The sequence below is a fragment of the Triturus cristatus genome, chromosome 9 (genome assembly GCF_964204655.1).
Source record: "Triturus cristatus chromosome 9, aTriCri1.1, whole genome shotgun sequence".
Classification (NCBI taxonomy): Eukaryota; Metazoa; Chordata; class Amphibia; order Caudata; family Salamandridae; genus Triturus; species Triturus cristatus.
In genome coordinates, this window is record NC_140592.1 from 691878970 (window position 1) to 691895263 (window position 16294).

Here is a 16294-nt window from a genome sequence, read left to right on the forward strand (position 1 = left end):
ATAAGAATCATCTTCTCTACTACAATTAGACGCCCTTTAAAATATTCATAGCAAAGATTCTGTAATAATTTTAATACCTCTTTTAATACCTCCTTCGCACCATCCTGGCTATTGAGAGTGATGACTAAAGAAGAGGACGCATATTGGGGCATCCACGACCTAATAGCCCCACTGGAGGATATTTCACTATCAGATAGCTTTGCAGGCTTGTAATGAGCGCTCTTCTTCAAATGCTGTAGGTGCTCCAATATTTAAAAGAGGCCAATATAGAATTAACATCAATTACATACTACTGGGTATTGGGTACTCACATGTGGTAAAAATTAAGCGCTATGAAGGACTCCCCAAGAAATTAAAGCGATCACGATCCATTTGTTTTTTATCTTGATGGATCACTGATACAGAGCAAGGTAGATAGATTCCCTTTCAAAAGTAGCAAATTGGTCATTGCCAACAATAGGAATATAACATCTGGCAAAATTGGGTTTACTTCCTCCTGTGGGTAGAGCACATACCCCACCGCGTCCAGTCTTTGGCCGTGCAGTGGGTTGGATGCAGGACTTGACCATAAGCCAGGACCTACTGCTAAACCCCAATGCGCACACCTGGAAGGAGTTGTCCTCCTGTCGTGAATTGTGTACAGGGCCTGACTGAAGGCCAAACCATTAAGTGGGATAAGTGCAATATCATAAAAAATAATTCACTGAGAAAAAACATAAGTTAACAGAGTTATGGTTAACTTGCTTATAAAAATGAACATATGTTTAACAGACTCTGAATTTTACTGTAAAACATACTGAATGTTTAGTTGTGTCAAAACAAAACCAAGAAACCAATGAACTCCCATCATTCACTGCGTAGACCTCGCATATGGCAGCACTCATGTCATGTTAACTAATATCATTGATTACCTCATGAAGGTGATTTCAAAAGGCAACAATAATGACATCACTGATTACAACTCTGATTATGTTATTGATACTGCTGTTGACATGACACGCACCATCATACACTGCTGATGGTCTCACATATGACAGCACTTATGTCAAAGTATACACCATCTTGATTACATACCTGGTAGTATCCATAATGACATCATCAACATGACCTCATTGATCATATCCCTGATTACATAATTGATACTTCAGTTGACATTACTCTACTACTCGAAAAATATTATTTAAAAGTACAAGGAAAACCACCTTGTGGCCAACCCTCGCTGTGCATGGGCAAAGGCAAGGGCTGATCAACTATAAAGGGTTGGGTGCTGCGCCTGACCAAAGGCTATGTCTGAATCCAACCCTGGAGGGCCACAGGCCATTATCAGGCCGGGCCTGGTGCTAATGAGATTTGGGCTTGTGGCATGGCTGCAGCCTCCTCAAAATTTGCACAGCTGAAGGATCTTTGCTTTGGGATAGGTTCTTTGCTGGTGTTGTCACTTACTTATCCCACTTGTGTCTCCTCCCGCACACTCAAATTAAATCTCCCATCCTAACCTTCCTCCCTTGCCCTTCTAACCCCCCTTGAATCCCATAGCAAACTCTTCAAACAGGAAGGCAGGCTACCAAACCTTACCAGAGATATGACTTCCACTACCATTCTTTATTCCCGCTAACTTTCCACCTTCCTCAACTGTATGCTTTCTTGACCTCTTCCTTTACTTTATCCACACACATTGCTCCACTCTCCATGAACCACTATTTTCTTTTGGCATCCCCTCCTCCCGAAACACTTCAAGAGCTGAGCTGCCTCCTTATCTTGTGTGATGAATACAAACGTATTAAACATCTACAGTCTGATATAAGGCTCTTGACCATACCTACTCTTCCTTACCGAAATCTGGTTAGGACATGATACTTCCCTGCTCCATCACTAGGCAAGCGCCTAGGTTACGGTAGCTTCACATGAATCCACTTGTTGAAGAATGGAGGAGGACTGGCAGCCATTTTTAGTCACTCAATGCTAATCACAAGCACTCAAAACGTTGGGCCTGATTTTGAGTCTGGGAGGTGGCCTGCCATCCATTAAGGTTAAGAAGGGCATTACATCTCCTACCCTGGCTGGACTATGTTTGACATATTTAGGGATCACTACCAGCCCAGTGATGATGTCTGTGCCTTCAGAGGAGCCACAGTTCTAGCAGTTACTCTGAAGCCACTGCAAGTCTAGTGTGTGGCTGCCATCTTTCTGCTGGCTGCACATCAAACTTTTTTTTTCAAAAACAAACTCAAAATGCGTGAGTTTGCTATTGAAAAAAAAAGTAATGACACCTCACACTCAGGGACTTTTTCCCCCAGGCCGCGGAGGGTCATTTTTCTTTTATTCTGGTCACTAGGTATTACCTGGTGATAATAGACAGAAAAAACCAGATCATCCGTTATAAATAGCGTGGGTGATCTAATATCCTTACTCTGATGGACCCTGCTCCCTCGTCCCTTCAGAGTAAGCTTTCCCACAGCAGAACCAGGGGGCATTATCGCAGGAAAGAAAACAATTTGCCGGACTCATCTAACAGAGAGAATGGACTGAGGGTTTGGTGGAATGGGAATCCTACCTTGTTTGTGGGGGACTAGCATATCTACCAAACTCTAAATTTGACTCCAAGCCAACAGGCCGTGTGAATCTCTCCTAGTCTGCTTCTCCACCATGTCAACTGTCTCTAGCTCATTTCTGCAAATTTACAGAATGCCCATGAATAACAGAGTATTTACAGACACCTTGCTATTTGCAGCCTTGAACTTTACCTTAAATCATCTTATTTTAGCTTGTAATTTGACAATGTTAACCTCCCACAGACAAGATCAATTATACAAATCTAAAGGTTATTAATTTCAGTGATCTCATTTCTAGGACTACAAATATGTCTTGCCACATTATGAACACAATCTTCTTGCTGCACAGAGACATCTCAGAAATAGGAAATCTCCTTGTCATCTGGGCTGACAATCATGTCATCTGGACTGACAACCATCTACTTTGTTGTTAATCTCCTCAAAAGCACCGCTGAAGCAACAGTGGCCACCTAAAGGATGTGACTTGATTCTCATCTCTTTAAGGTCCCATCTTCTGACCAAATGATTGTTGTAAATCAGCTCTATGACTGTCACCAGCTGACTAATTTCTCTCACGTTGTTCATATGGAGAAAATAAATGTAAATAGAAATCACTGAACAATCACCATGACTAAACCTACCCCTATTGACTGAAAAGGATCAATAGGTTTCCATCAATGAAAGTAAAAAGACTCTTTTATTCCAACAGGGTCTATAGAGTTGTGGAAAACTGGGTTGTTGGCTGGCTCTTGTGCGATCCCTGGTCAAGCAACAGCCACAATTCCTTGCAAGTTGAACCACAAAAGTGATTAAATTAATCTGTGCTTAACCCTGGGTAGCTTGGCACCAAACACAGTCAGGATCTACTTAGAGGGAATGTGTAAAATATTTATGCAGAACATAAACAGTAATAAAATGAAAACACAACACAAGAAAAATCCCCCCCAAAAATTCAAAAAATGAGCACATTTTAATAATTGAGTTGACACCAAAAAAACAAAGATCCAATCAGTAAAACTAGAGGTATGAATGTTTAAATTTTTTTGTAAAAACTTGTGCCTAAAAGATCAAACCACCAACCATGGACATCTAGTCACTTGAGACTAGGTGAAAAAGTCAATGGACCGTGGTTTCGGCACAAGAAGACGATTGGACCTAGTCATCAACTACCTTTGAATTTAGAAGAAATTCTGAGAAAAAGTGTCTGAGAAGGTAAAGTTCAGCAGGGCAATGCTGCAGGCATTGTCCGAGGATGGACCCTATCCTTTGGAGGGCATTGTGTTGAAGCCCCAGTGAAGATTTCTACATTCGGACTTAGCCATTGAAATAAAAGTCAGAAAACCTCTAGCAGGGTGAGGCTGAGGTCGGTAGGCGAAGACAATTCCATGAGGTCGGATATTCCTTTTACGAAGGGCCACTGAAAAGGATTTGCTGCCGTGGAGAAGAATGTAGTGGGAGAAGTTGTGAAGTCCATTCGGCCGGCGATGCACCTCAGGTGGATAGGCGAGCAGGTTGGCCCCAGTCTCCCCCTGGTTCTTAGAGAACCTTTGGGTCAAAATTTGTTTAAGTCCTCAGTTTTGGTTTTTGCCAATCTGGGAACCTTTAGCACCACAAGCAAGGTCCAGGACTGGTGGGACACCTCTTAGGTGCTCAGGACTCACTAAGGCTGGGTCCAGGTATGGGTTCAAGATGGTGGGAGCCTTTCATGTCCCTGTGACTCTGTACAGGATGTCAGCAAACTAGTCCTTGGGGTGACTTCTGGTAGTCCTGGGTACAGGTAGAGATGCAGGGCTCAACAGCAAGGCTGGCTCTGAGGGTTTAAGGCAGGCTCAAGACAGCAAGATAGTCTTTCCAGGTACAACAGCAGTATGGCAGACCGTGCAGCAGGTCACAGTAGCCGGCAGTTCTTTCAGGGTCCTTCTATAGGTCCAGTAGTGAACTGACCCACTGGTCTGAAGGACCTATTTTTTATACTGGTTTCTTTGTCTGAACGATTGGAGAAGCTTTTTGAAAGGTTCTTTGAAGTCCATGGAATTTCCTTACTCTTCTGCCCTGGCTCCAACCTGGTTGCAGTGACAATACAGGGGCGTTAGGCACTTTGTGTGAAGGTAGAGCACAGGCTATTCAGGTGTAATTGGGGCTGTGTGTCAGCTTTGCCCCCTCATCCTGCCAGCAGATGGCCCATTGAGGCACATCTAATTACTCTATTGTGTGACTGTCTGGGAGTAATTCACAAAGTTTGTCAGCTACACCCTGTGATGTGACACAGTCAATGCTACAGGCACAAAAGGGCTAAGTACAGGAAAATATGAACTTTCTAAAAGTGCCATTTTCAAAGCTGTAATGAAACATCTGACTTTACCATTAAGGAGGGTTTATCATTACATTTTCATAGGTACCAAACATGAGAAAAATACGTGTTCCCAATTAGGAATTGTAGCCTATTAAATGTATTAAGGAATTCTCAATGTTATCCCATGGGAGGGGGTTGGCCTCACAGTTGTAAAAACGAATTTGGGAATTGTTCACTACCATGACATGTAAAACTTAAAAGTATATGCCCAACCTTTTAATTACAGAGCACCCTGCCATATGGGTTGCCTTGGGCCTACCTTCTGGGTGTCCTAATGTAATAAAAGGGCAGTTTAAGGCTAAGCAAGATGGTTTTAATGCCAGGTTTAGGCTGCAGTGACAGGCTTGGGGCATGTTTTAAGGTGCTACTTAACTTGGTGGCACTATACGTGCTGCATGCCTACTGGTACCATTTAATGTACAGGCCCTGGGTATAATGGTATATCACTCTACAAGGACTTACAAGTACATGAAATATCTCAATTAGGTATATGCTTAATAAACTCAACAATTATGAGTGAGATGCAGGATACCCTTCTGATAAAAAGGGACAGGGTTAAACATGCAGCAACAATAAAAAAAAATACCTTTTGTGAGACACATCCACATTAATCCATCATTAAACATATCTTTTCGTGGGAAAACACTCATTCATCTATCAGCCGCACCATTATCTACACAGTCCTGAATGATGTAGGAATTTCTCCTTTTATTACCAATAATAAATTCTCAGTTTGTAACTTGGTACAGTGATGCCAAGAGAATCCACAGTATCACAGAAACAGTTCTTTAAAACATTATTCATGATCAATATATCATCACACAAAATTAAAAACATTAAAAACACAATCATCTCTAATTGTGTCAAATACACAATAGACTTTTTGACACTTTTTTCCTAAAAAAATAATTTGTCGTCATTGACGCAAGAAAGAAACCATTGCAATTCTAGTTTCACCTTTAAAAACAAAAATTAGGACACAGTATATCAATGCAAACAGTAATAATTCACAAGAATAACAATTTATATCACACTACAATGTCAATAAAAAATCACAAGAGTATCAATTTATACCTCACACAAAAATGTCTGTGTGATATATAAATTGACACTTGTGAATCTGCTTGTATTTTGAGGTGAAAACTAGCATCGCAATGGTTTCTTTCTTGCGTCAATAATGAAAAAGTATTTGTTTAGTATATAAGTGTCAAGAAGTCTATTGTGTATTTGACACAATTGGAGAGGATTGTGTTTCTAATGTTTTTAATGTTTTGTGAAGATATTTTGATCATGAATAATGTTTTAAAATATTTTTTTACATTATATTGTGGATTCTTTTGGCATCACTGTACCAAGCATACTTTTACGAACTGAGGATTTTTTATTGGTAATAAAAGGAGACATTCTTACATCATTCAGGACTTAGTGTGTAGATAATGGTGCGGATGATAGATGGATGAGTGTTTTACCACAAGAAGATACGTTTAATGATGGATTAATGTGGATGTGTCTCACAAAAATGATTTTTTATTGTTGATGTATATGCTTATTGAACCATGTTTAAAGGGGTGAGTACAAGCACTTTAGTACTGGTTAGCAGTGGTAAAGTACACAGAATCCTAAGGCCATTAAAAATGAATCCAGTAAAAAATGTGAAGGGTAAAAGCAAAACATTTGGGGTTTCCCTGCAAACAGGCCAGGTCCAACAAGAGTCAAAACCCTTCCAATGAACATTGCAGGGTTTTCATGTAATTCCAAAACCTGGTGTACACCAAAGCAAAAATGTGTATTCTCTTTGGTTTCTGTAACACCAAACCAGACTTTATTGTTGCCAAAGTAAAGACTCTGGATCAACACCTAAAGAGCAAGATTCCCTTCATCCACCAACAACATTATAATAGCCCCACTGGCTCCTAAAAAGACATTTATCTTGCTAAATCCTATAAGAACAAGCATTTACCAATTACTGCAGTCACCCCTGCAAGAACGATCCTCAACAACTTGCTACAGTCAGACTCCTACAGCTTAGGCCTTAAAATCTCCTACACTCATGATTAAGAGCACTCTATATCCCTCAGAGTCAGACAGCTAACAGACTACACTGGAATGACATGCTATAAGGAAAACTCATTGAAAAAGTAATGTTCACTGAGAAATACACTTGCATAAACAAATATCACCTACCTGCAAACCATCTAACTGGATCTGCATTGGGAAAGACATGGAAACCATTCTCTTTTCTATCTGATATGACTTGGGAACGATTTCTGAAAGAGATGGGGTCACTGCAGTTCTACTTCTTGAACTGTTTTTTGTATTTGCCACAGTTCAGCACCTTCTCTCCTTCTTAAAGGATCTTTGCATAAAATGAATACTCTGCACTGGAAGTCTTTTTACCTCTCCAACAGGTCCAATATAATCATGTTGCCCTTGTTTTGGCCTGCTATTTTAGCATTTGCACTTATATACCTCAAAGCTCAACAATAAGTCTGATCTTCTTTAACACCAAACTCAGTCCCCTTGTTTGACCCCATAGAGTTCTTCAAAGTAATATGCTACAACTGCATCAACAATAAGCAGATCATCTAAAAACTGGAAAACCAAAGGGACTGGGCATGATCACTGCCTCCAAGATGTGGACCGATAGATACAGAGGTGCTACCTTAAACTCAACTAGTCTAAATGAAAGATTATAAACAAAACAGAAGGAAAGAAATACCAACCTACAATCATCTGGTTCCAGGATCTTCATTTATCATGATTACCACAAACAGAAGTGTAAATCCCTAGAAATTAATGCAAACTTAATCCTATCTAACCCTGGGCGTAGTTTGCATAGTAGCGCTACGCGTAGCTACGCGAACTGCATAGTGCGCTGTTCGGGATGATTGCACAGTGCCGGATGCTTGTCCGCACTGTGCAATCATTGAAAACAGCATCTGGCACAGTGTGAGCTGTCGTTTTCTGCTGCTTGAGTAGATTTTTACTCGAGGGGCAGCTTTCTCAACGCGGACTGGTAGTTTTCATCGCGAGTGGTCGCGAGCATACGCGACCACTCGCAATGAGAAACCTGACCTCCCCGCGTTGCGAATCTCGCCGGGAGGTTTATTTTCCACGCTCGCGATCTCCAACTTGATTTTGTTGATCGCGAACGAGGAAAAAGTCTCGCCGGGATATCATTTTGCTAGCTTGCGGTCGCCATCCTGACGTTGAGGACCGCGAGCGAGCAAAAAATGTCAACTACGCTACGGTACGTGCTTTTGCACTGTGCTACGTGCAATTCGCGTAGCACGAAGTAGCACAAATTACGCAAACTACGAAAGCGTAGCGTAGTTGGCCGCCCAGGGTTAATCCTATCCCTGGTCCCCCAAGTGAACAAATATCCATCTGGCCCCAAGAGCGTTGTGCTCCATATGTAATATTGACAGAACTATCCTGACTGACTATCCCTTGTTTGCCAAGGGGAGTAAGTCACAAAAAGCTAAGTCTAACCAATGCATACTCTCTAACAAATTTCCCTCATCAAAGTTTGCTTCACAGACTTCAGGCTAAGAGCCGCCAGGTGCCCGGCTGCCATCTTCCTCGCTATATCTCATCAGCAAGTATACTATACATTAAATTCCCATCCTCCTGCTCCGTAGACTGCAAAGAATCTGAACCAGCAAACCAATATAGCATCATTGAATTGACAACACCCCACCTGCCACCAAGCACCCTCAACTGGTATCAATATTCAGATGCACAGCCGTCAAGGCATCACTCACAGCACCATCAATGTCAAGTTCTGTTCCTGCATCCAAGTAAAGATGAATAGATATTCACAGGAGAGGCTTGTGTGATCTTTACTGGCACCACAAATAGAGAAACACATCAGTGGAACCTCCTTGCTCGCATAGACAGCAACATCTTGGCACTCACACCTTGAAAAGACAAAGAACACCCAAGACCAAATGGAAATCATAAAGTTAGTGAAGAAAGACCCTTCTCAAACTAAGACTGGCCACAGAAGCCAGAACTTATGATACCAAGATCTAATAGAGAAAACAGAAGACACAACCATGCCCACCAGAAATGGGAACACATAATTTGCTAGATGATAGTCACAAACAAAAACATAGCTATACCTCTCCATGACCCTACACACATAAGCAAGCATTATATCTGCAGCCTCAGCCATAAAAGCATGACTCTTAAACACTCCCCATCCAGGCCATGCACATTAATACACCTATCACTGTCTCCATTATTCCATCCTTTCACTGCCGAACGTGCCAATGGCGCAGCGGCAAAATCACCATTAGAGCATAAGTCTGGTAATCGTGAACAGCAAGGGACTATTTAATATACAAGCCACTCCAAAGACCCATTCTTGTCCATGCTTCCATAGAAGCATGCTCCTATAGTATGGAGGTGCTCACAGGAAACATTTACTTTGGGTCCTCCTTAGGGATATCAATTCCTCTTCGATACAATACAATGTTATGTCTAGAATTATTTGACACATGAAAGTTTGGTTGGTATTTTACTTGGAGCCTGTGACCTCATTGGGCAGAAGTAAGCTCTAGTGCTCAATCAACACTGGAGGTTAAATCTGAGTGTTGCAAAACTGCATCTGGTTACTCCTTTTGTAATCTGGCTATTATTTTCAATCATTTTTCTCAGAAAAGATACAACAGTAGTTTTGAGAAGACTTGAGATGTTCATCACATATAAAAGAAAACAGCCATATGGTTACTATATGCATAAACCTTGGCTCCACATTTGGGTCTATCCAGATTTCGGCTTTCTACATCCCATCACTTGCCAACTTCTAATTGTGTCATATTTAAAAAAAATGTTAAGACGCTTTAAATTAGTGATATTTTACTTTCAATAGGGCAAGTTAACTACACACATATGCCTCAGTCAACCAAATGCTTAGATTAATATGTTAGAAAGGACTCTAAATATTCTTTTTTTTAACCTTTTAGTATCAGTTGTTCAGTAGTACGAATTTCAGATTTCAATAAGTGCTGAAATATTGCTGTTTCAATACATCTGTTTTCAATAAATCATTTGCAAACAATTTTTTTTAAATAGGGCTGAGCCCCAGTAAAAATCTTAGGCTAATATAGGGATTTCAATTGACCAATAGCTAGCTCATTTAGATCTCTGCGCTTGTTAACATTTGAACCAGATTCACACTAGTGCTATTAAAAGACCATCCGGTGTAGAGTGAAATATTCTCTATACGTTGGTGTGCACCTCCAGCAATCCCCGAATTAGAGAATGTTGTCTTGTTTCATGACGTCTGCTAGAGTTTCGATGTCTATTGGGAATTAATTCACCGGATGGCCACTTTAAGACGTCGGCGTGAATGGCACACTTTCTTGTGTCTGTGCCTCCCAGAATCACTCGAAAATACCACCACTAATAACAAGCAAATATCCTGAAATATCACTTGACTTTTGCGCTGTTGTTAAATCAGGTGCAAAAACACTAGGGGACATATTATCAAGCACGGCAGTTTTCTGCCGCTAAAGCGGCGATAATGGGCTTGATAATATGCCACAGAGAATTCCAATAGAAGCCCATGTTGACACCAGAACATGGGCTTCTATGGGAATTCTCAAGGGCATATTTTCAAGCCCATTATCGCCGTTTTAGCCGCAGTTTTCTGCCGCTAAGTGGCGATAATTTTAATGCCGTTTCTTGATAATATGGCCCCAAGAGTGCCAAACATTAATGCACTTTGAAACTGTATGTTTTGAACCCATATTTACCAGTTACGTTTATATGACCCGTTACAATTCTGAACTGTTAGATATTTTCAAACAATCCATCAATTTGGCCAGTTGAATTATCTGTACAAGGGCCCAAGGGGCATATTATCAAGACAGGCGATAAAATTATCGCTGCTTTAGCGGCAGAAAACTGCAGCTAAAACGGCGATAATGGGCTTGATAATATGCTCTAGGGAATTCCAATTGAAGCCCATGTTAGATGTGAAGGACATCGAAAAAGGTGTGCAGCAGTGGGTAGAAGGTGTTGGATTTAACTCCAACACCTTCCCTACTGTTGCATACACTGGAGTTGGAATAGAAAAGTAATCTATTCCAACTTCCAGCGCTCCCCCGACTGAAAGTCGATGTAAAAGTTGGCATTACAATGGCATGCGATGTAATGGCATGCGTTGTAACGTCACATATTCGTTACAGATATTTCCCTTGTCAGCTTAATGCTATTCTTTAGGTTCCTATTGGACTTGCCTAGAGGCACACCTAATAAACTAGATTCCAGCGTAGTTCAGAGCTCGAGGTTCATACAGGAAATGCACCGACAGCTGTCCAGGTAAAGGATGCTGTTGGGATGATAATGTTCCCTGCATGGTAAACAAACATGTTCCCCAGCTCTGAGCCTTGACTACATGTGAAACTGTTACCCTGACTTCACACTGATCTAACGTGTGTGAAGAAGGCTAGGCCTGTCTCTTACGAAGTGTGCCCTCATAGTATCATAGTAGGCAGTGAACCATTATCCCGGTCCTGATTATATCACATAAAGCAGAAGTTTCAGCATACTGTGTTTTGTGAAACTTTAAAGTGACCAGGCTTTTTTAACTGTGTCTTTGAGAGTATTGTCTACTGACCCCTCTCATGTAAAGGTATGTGGCACCCGGAACCTTGCGCTGAAATCCTGTATGCATGTTGAATGCATTTGGATGTACAGTGAGCATGTGAATTTTGTAAGGTAGTGTGACTCCATGAGTATGTGAGTATTGAGCCCAGTGGGATCTACTGTGGATGGAGCTGAGTGAAGCATAACACAGGATGGAAGGTGAGGATAGTTTCATCAAACAGTGCAAATGTACTGTCTATATTCCCTGTTACTACAGGGTGGAGACACAGAATGAAGTGAGAGGTATAAAGAGAGGGCTACTTTTGAAAAAAATCATGAAAGCTTTGCTATCAAGGGGCTGCTAATTAGTTCTTTCTGAGCACTGCTACTTGATAGATTGTAGGCGTGAGACTGCGGTTTCTGTTCAAGTAGTGGATGCTTCTAGACTAGGTCTGTCGTTTTGTCTGTCTTAGATTACTGTTTCAGAAGTTCTGATGACAGCCAGATGAAGCAATCTGACACTTCATTGTGCTTGTGTTGTGGGTGCTCCTGCTTCAAGCCAACCCCAGTACTGTCTGCAGAAAAGACAATCACTTTACACAAAGGCTGTGTCTGGAGATCATCCTGAGAACACTTGAAAGAGAACCAACCCAAGTCAGTTCTGCTGCTTTAGACAATGGGTCTGCATCCTCTGTTTGGAAAATGAGCATAAAAGAGTGATCCAAATCACCCCATTTTTTTTCCACATCAGAGAAATTAAGCCTTTCAAGTTTTAGCGTTGTAAGTATGAATATTCACAGGGAAATAAAATCCAGTAAATGCCACTTTCACATTTTCACTACAAAAGGTAGGTGTACCATAACTTTGCTGTTGTTTGGACACAGTGAAAGACATTTCATTCATAGGGTCTAAATAAGAAATTGCTAACTAGTTTTTTTTATTTAATTAACAGGGATATCATAGTGGGACATGCTAATATCTCTTTTGTTTCTCAAAATTAAAGTATTTGCATTGAAAGTTAACAAGTATGTTTTTTATTGATATATTTCACTGGGTGATCACAGACGATACAAATTAAAAAAGCAATCTGTGTTTAACAGGAAATTTGGTTCATAATGTTTTTTTTTGCTTGCTTGTCCCAAAGCCACTATCTTCAAAACATGTACATTACATACCTGGTAGTATCCATAATGACATCATCAACATGACCTCATTGATCATATCCCTGATTACATAATTGATACTTCAGTTGACATTACTCTACTACTCGAAAAATATTATTTAAAAGTACAAGGAAAACCACCTTGTGGCCAACCCTCGCTGTGCATGGGCAAAGGCAAGGGCTGATCAACTATAAAGGGTTGGGTGCTGCGCCTGACCAAAGGCTATGTCTGAATCCAACCCTGCAGGGACACAGGCCATTATCAGGCCGGGCCTGGTGCTAATGAGATTTGGGCTTGTGGCATGGCTGCAGCCTCCTCAAAATTTGCACAGCTGAAGGATCTTTGCTTTGGGATAGGTTCTTTGCTGGTGTTGTCACTTACTTATCCCTCTTGTGTCTCCTCCCGCACACTCAAATTAAATCTCCCATCCTAACCTTCCTCCCTTGCCCTTCTAACCCCCCTTGAATCCCATAGCAAACTCTTCAAACAGGAAGGCAGGCTACCAAACCTTACCAGAGATATGACTTCCACTACCATTCTTTATTCCCGCTAACTTTCCACCTTCCTCAACTGTATGCTTTCTTGACCTCTTCCTTTACTTTATCCACACACATTGCTCCACTCTCCATGAACCACTATTTTCTTTTGGCATCCCCTCCTCCCGAAACACTTCAAGAGCTGAGCTGCCTCCTTATCTTGTGTGATGAATACAAACGTATTAAACATCTACAGTCTGATATAAGGCTCTTGACCATACCTACTCTTCCTTACTGAAATCCGGTTAGGACATGATACTTCCCTGCTCCATCACTAGGCAAGCGCCTAGGTTACGGTAGCTTCACATGAATCCACTTGTTGAAGAATGGAGGAGGACTGGCAGCCATTTTTAGTCACTCAATGCTAATCACAAGCACTCAAAACGTTGGGCCTGATTTTGAGTCTGGGAGGTGGCCTGCCATCCATTAAGGTTGCGAAGGGCATTACATCTCCTACCCTGGCTGGACTATGTTTGACATATTTAGGGATCACTACCAGCCCAGTGATGATGTCTGTGCCTTCAGAGGAGCCACAGTTCTAGCAGTTACTCTGAAGCCACTGCAAGTCTAGTGTGTGGCTGCCATCTTTCTGCTGGCTGCACATCAAACTTTTTTTTTTCAAAAACAAACTCAAAATGCGTGAGTTTGCTATTGAAAAAAAAAGTAATGACACCTCACACTCAGGGACTTTTTCCCCCAGGCCGCGGAGGGTCATTTTTCTTTTATTCTGGTCACTAGGTATTACCTGGTGATAATAGACAGAAAAAACCAGATCATCCGTTATAAATAGCGTGGGTGATCTAATATCCTTACTCTGATGGACCCTGCTCCCTCGTCCCTTCAGAGTAAGCTTTCCCACAGCAGAACCAGGGGAAAGACAACAATTTGCCAGACTCATCTAACAGAGAGAATGGACTGAGGGTTTGGTGGAATGGGAATCCTACCTTGTTTGTGGGGGACTAGCATATCTACCAAACTCTAAATTTGACTCCAAGCCAACAGGCCGTGTGAATCTCTCCTAGTCTGCTTCTCCACCATGTCAACTGTCTCTAGCTCATTTCTGCAAATTTACAGAATGTCCATGAATAACAGAGTATTTACAGACACCTTGCTATTTGCAGTCTTGAACTTTACCTTAAATCATCTTATTTTAGCTTGTAATTTGACAATGTTAACCTCCCACAGACAAGATCAATTATACAAATCTAAAGGTTATTAATTTCAGTGATCTCATTTCAAGGACTACAAATATGTCTGGCCACATTATGAACACAATCTTCTTGCTGTACAGAGACATCTCACAAATAGGAAATCTCCTTGTCATCTGGGCTGACAATCATGTCATCTGGACTGACAACCATCTACTTTGTTGTTAATCTCCTCAAAAGCACCGCTGAAGCAACAGTGGCCACCTAAAGGATGTGACTTGATTCTCATCTCTTTAAGGTCTCATCTTCTGACCAAATGATTGTTGTAAATCAGCTCTATGACTGTCACCAGCTGACTAATTTCTCTCACGTTGTTCATATGGAGAAAATAAATGTAAATAGAAATCACTGAACAATCACCATGACTAAACCTACCCCTATTGACTGAAAAGGATCAATAGGTTTCCATCAATGAAAGTAAAAAGACTCTTTTATTCCAACAGGGTCTATAAAGTTGTGGAAAACTGGGTTGTTGGCTGGCTCTCGTGCGATCCCTGGTCAAGCAATAGCCACAATTCCTTGCAAGTTGAACCACAAAAGTGATTAAATTAATCTGTGCTTAACCCTGGGTAGCTTGGCACCAAACACAGTCAGGATCTACTTAGAGGGAATGTGTAAAATATTTATGCAGAACACAAACAGTAATAAAATGAAAACACAACACAAGAAAAATCCCCCCAAAAAATTCAAAAAATGAGCACATTTTAATAATTGAGTTGACACCAAAAAACACAACGATCCAATCAGTAAAACTAGAGGTATGAATGTTTAAAATTTTTTGTAAAAACTTGTGCCTAAAAGATCAAACCACCAACTATGGACATCTAGTCACTTGAGACTAGGTGAAAAAGTCAATGGACCGTGGTTTCGGCACAAGAAGACGATTGGACCTAGTCATCAACTACCTTTGAATTTAGAAGAAATTCTGAGATAAAGTGTCTGAGAAGGTAAAGTTCAGCAGGGCAACGCTGCAGGCATTGTCCGAGGATGGACCCTATCCTTTGGAGGGCATTGTGTTGAAGCCCCAGTGAAGATTTCTACATTCGGACTTAGCCATTGAAATAAAAGTCAGAAAACCTCTAGCAGGGTGAGGCTGAGGTCGGTAGGCGAAGACAATTCCATGAGGTCGGATATTCCTTTTACGAAGGGCCACTGAAAAGGATTTGCTGCCGTGGAGAAGAATGTAGTGGGAGAAGCTGTGAAGTCCATTCGGCCGGCGATGCACCTCAGGTGGATAGGCGAGCAGGTTGGCCCCAGTCTCCCCCTGGTTCCTAGAGAACCTTTGGGTCAAAATTTGTTTAAGTCCTCAGTTTTGGTTTTTGCCAATCTGGGAACCTTTAGCACCACAAGCAAGGTCCAGGACTGGTGGGACACCTCTTAGGTGCTCAGGACTCACTAAGGCTGGGTCCAGGTATGGGTTCAAGATGGTGGGAGCCTTTCATGTCCCTGTGACTCTGTACAGGATGTCAGCAAACTAGTCCTTGGGGTGACTTCTGGTAGTCCTGGGTACAGGTAGAGACGCAGGGCTCAACAGCAAGGCTGGCTCTGAGGGTTTAAGGCAGGCTCAAGACAGCAAGATAGTCTTTCCAGGTACAACAGCAGTATGGCAGACCGTGCAGCAGGTCACAGTAGCCGGCAGTTCTTTCAGGGTCCTTCTATAGGTCCAGTAGTGAACTGACCCACTGGTCTGAAGGACCTATTTTTTATACTGGTTTCTTTGTCCGAACGATTGGAGAAGCTTTTTGAAAGGTTCTTTGAAGTCCATGGAATTTCCTTACTCTTCTGCCCTGGCTCCAACCTGGTTGCAGTGACAATACAGGGGCGTTAGGCACTTTGTGTGAAGGTAGAGCACAGGCTATTCAGGTGTAATTGGGGCTGTGTGTCA